The sequence below is a fragment of the Pan paniscus genome, chromosome 11 (genome assembly GCF_029289425.2).
Source record: "Pan paniscus chromosome 11, NHGRI_mPanPan1-v2.0_pri, whole genome shotgun sequence".
NCBI lineage: Eukaryota > Metazoa > Chordata > Mammalia > Primates > Hominidae > Pan > Pan paniscus.
Genome location: NC_073260.2, coordinates 24,520,950 through 24,525,158, shown reverse-complemented (window position 1 = coordinate 24,525,158; position 4,209 = coordinate 24,520,950). Strand labels below are relative to the sequence as shown.

Below are 4,209 nucleotides of genomic sequence, written 5' to 3'. Positions count from 1 at the left end.
CCTCTTTAAAAAAATGGGCAAAGGACATGAACATACACTTTTCAAAAGAAGACATACATGTGGCAACAAGTATATGAAAAAATGCTCAACAACATTGATCATTAGAGAAATGCAAATCAAAACCACAACGAGATACCATCTCACACCAGTCAGAATGACGAGTATTAAAAAGTCAAGAAACAACAGATGTTAGCAAGGTTGCAGAGAAAAGGGAACAATTATACACTGCTGGTGGGAATGTAAATTAATTTAGCCACTGTGGAAAGCAGCTTGGAGACGTCTCAAAGAACTAAGAACTACCATTTGACCTGGCAATCCTATTACTGGGTATATACCCAAAGGAAAATAAATCATTCTACCAAAAAGACACATGCACCCATATATTTATTGCAATACTATTTACAATAGCAAAGATATGGACTCAACCTAGATTGGATAAAGAAAATGTAGTACATATACACCATGGAACACTATGAAGCCATAAAAAACAAAATCATGGTCTTTGCAGCAACATGGATGCAGCTGGAAGCTATGATCCTAAGTGAATTAATGCACAACAGAAAACCAAATACTGCCTGTTCTCATTCATAAGTGGGAGCTAAACATTGAGTACACATGAACACAAAGAAGGGAACAATAGGCACATGTACGGCAGCTCTTTTCCTTCTTCTTCCACTAGCACTGCCTTTCACGGTCCAGGGAGCCACCACCACAGCGGCAGCGGAGTCAGGAAGTTCAAGATGGCCGCCACTGAGACCCAGTTGCTGCAGGAACAGCCAGAGATGGAAGATGCTGATAATTCTGAAAAGAGTATACCTGAAGAAAATGGAGAAGTATCAGAAGACCAATTTCAAAATAAGAACAAAATAAGTTTTAAAAAAAGTATAAACACAGAAGTAAACATAAGAAACATAAACATTCCTCAGAAGACAAGGATAAAAAACATAAACATAAGCATAAACATAAGAAACACAAAAGAAAAGAGGTTACGGATGCTTCTGATAAAGAGGGAATGTCTCCGGCAAAAAGAACTAAACTTGATTTAGCTTTGCTAGAAGACTTGGAAAAACAGAGAGCCTTGATTAAGGCTGAACTTGATAATGAGTTAATGGAAGGAAAGGTCCAGTCTGGTATGGGGTTCATTTTACAAGATTATGAGTCTGGCTCTGAAGAAGAAGGGGAGATTTATGAAATTTAAGAAATGGAAATAGATCTAGTACTAGATCTTCAAGTACAAAGGGGAAACTTGAACTTGTGGACAATAAAAATACTACAAAAAACGGTGTAAAAGCAGATCCAAAGAACGGAGTAGACATAGGTCTGATAAGAAGAAAAGTAAGGGGGGTATTGAAATTGTTAAAGAGAAAACAACTAGGAGCAAGTCAAAGGAGAGGAAAAAGTCTAAAAGGCCATCAAAAGAAGTAAGTTTCAAGATCAAGCAAGAGAATTAAAATCCCCTACCCTTAGAAGGTGATCTTAAGAGAAAATTAGTAAGACCAGATCTCCTACTGATGATAAGATTAAAACTGAAGATAAAAGTAAATCAAAAAACAAGATAAATCCCCAATTATAAATCAAGGTAGAAGTCACGATCAAGGTAAAAAATCCAGATCCCCTGTTGTTTTAAGAGGTAAATCCAAAGACAGAAGGTCACAGTCCAAAAAGAGAAAATCAACACAGTCTGAAGCTGATAAAGAAAAGAACCCAATTAGATCTCCCTCTAAAGATACTTCATCTGGGAAAGAAAATAGGTCACCCAGTGGAAGACCTGGTTGTAGTCCTAAAAGAAGTTTGTCTTCAAAACCACGTGGTAAATCAAGAAGTAGGTCTCCACTTTTAAATGATAGAAGATCTAAGCAGAGCAAATCTCCCTCTCAAACACTGTTTCCTGGTAGAAGAGCTGAGCCGATCCTTAGAAGGAAAACGAAGAGAGCCAGAGAGAAGACGACTTTCTTCTTCAAGAACACAACCTCAAGATGATATCCTCAATAGATGTGAAAGATTAAAAGATGCCAGCCCCATTAATAGGTGGTCTCCAACCCGAAGAAGTAGTAGATCTCCCATTAAAAGGAGGTCTTATTCCCCACTCAGGCGTAGCACAAAAATCAGGTCTCCAAGAAGAAGCAGGTCTCCTCAGAAAAGGGACAGAGGTTGGAGGAGCAGATCATGCTTGAGAAGGTGGCCTCGATCATGGGGTGGTCGTAGATGAAGGAGCAGAAGCAAAGTAAAGGAAGATAAATTTAAAGGAAGTGTTTCTGAAGGAATGAAAATTGAGCAGGAATCTTCGTCTGATGATAAGCTTGAAGATTTTGATGTGGAGGAAGAAGATGAAGAAGCCCTAATAGAACAGAGAAGAATCCAAAGGCAGGCAATTGTTCAGAAATATAAATATCTTGCTGAAGATAGCAATATGTCCATGTCATCTGAACCAAGCATCCCCCAGAGCAGTATGAAAACATGATCACCTTCTCCAGATGACATTCTGGAGTGAGTAGCTGCTGATGTTAAAGAGTATGAACGGGAAAATGTTGATACATTTCAGGCCTCAGTGAAGGCCAAGCACAATCTAATGACAGTTGAACAGAATAATAGTTCATCTCAGAAGAAGTTGTTGGCACTTGATAAGTTTTACAGAATCTGATGATGTTTGCTGACTATTTTGATAGTGCTTGCCTTTGGGTTGCTGGCAATGGGTAAGATTCAAAGAGAATCCCAACCTCGGAGATAACTGGACTGATGCAGAAGGCTATTATCATGTGAACATAGGTGAAGTCCTAGATAAATGTTACAATGTGTATGGCTACACTGAGCAAGGTGTATTCAGTAATGTTTTATGAGCCAGAGATAATGCAAGAGCCAACCAAGAAGTGGCTGTAAAGGTCATCAGAAACAATGAGCTCATGCAAAAGACTGGTTTAAAAGAACTAGAGTTCTTGAAAGAATTTGATGCTGATCCTAATGACAAACTTCATTGTCTGCGACTCTTCAGGCGCTTCTATCACAAACAGCATCTCTGTCTCATATTTGAGCCTCTCAGTATGAACTTATGAGAGATGTTAAAGAAATATGATAAAGATATTGGTTTTCGTATTAAAGCTGTAAGATCCCATAGTCAGCAGTTTTTCCTGGCATTGAAACTCCTTAAAAGATGCGATATCCTACATGCAGACAACAAGCCAGACAATATCCTGGTTAATCATCAAAAACTATTTTAAAGCTTTGCAATTTTGAGTTGGCTTCACATGCTGCGGATAATGACATTACACCTTATCTTGTCAGTAGATTTTATCATGCTCTTGAAATTATAGGTAAATGTTGTGACTATGGTATAGATATGTGGTCAGTAGGTTGCACCTTAAACTCTATACTGGAAAAATTTTATTTCCTGGCAAAACCAATAACCATATGTTGAAGCTTGTGATGAATCTCAAAGGACAGATGCCAAATGAGATGATTCAAAAGGTGAATTCAAAGATCAGCATTTTGATCAAAATCTCAACTTCATGTACATAGAAGTTGATAAAGTAACAGACAGGGAGATAGTTACTGTTATGAGCACAATTAATCCAACTAAGGACCTATTGGCCAACTTGATTGGGTGCCAGACACTTCCTGAAGACCAACGTAAAAAAGTATACTAGCTAAAGGACTTGTTGGACCAGATTCTAATGTTGGGCCTAGCTAAATGAATTAGCATCAACCAGGCCCTGCAGCATGCCTTCATCCAGGAAAAAATTTAAGCAAGATAAAGAAACTCTAAGGGTTTGAGTAAATACAGAGACTGAAGAAATTTCACAGCACTTTATTAATGAATGTAAACTTATAAATATTTCTCCAGCAAATTTGAGGAAGCATGATATATTTGAATTTCTTTTAGAAATGTTAATCTGTTTCGTGTCTTATGTGAAATTTCACCATAGAACTGTTTTAAATTGCCAAGACTGCACAAAATTACAGTGCTAATGTATATGGTTGCAGTTCACATTAAAGACAAAAGCATCTGTTATAAAATGAGTAGTAATATTAGGTGGTTGATTTGTTTTTAGCAGACTTGGCTTCATTTTGGTCTTCAGATAAAATGGCCAGCGTAATTGCTGTTTATATTCCCGTTTTCCTACGTGTGTGTGTGCAGGCCACAGCAGCATGCCGTTGATGTAGTCAGTGCCAAGAGGGGTCTGTTTCTTCTTGAGCCTGCCTGCAGGGATGGTC

The 4,209-nt window shown here is 38.0% G+C and overlaps 1 pseudogene; it reads left to right on the top strand.

Moving 5' to 3' along the window:
• Positions 1 to 290: 290 nt before the first annotated feature.
• LOC100989243 (serine/threonine-protein kinase PRP4 homolog) lies at positions 291 to 3,847 on the top strand (annotated as a pseudogene).
• Positions 3,848 to 4,209: the final 362 nt, after the last annotated feature.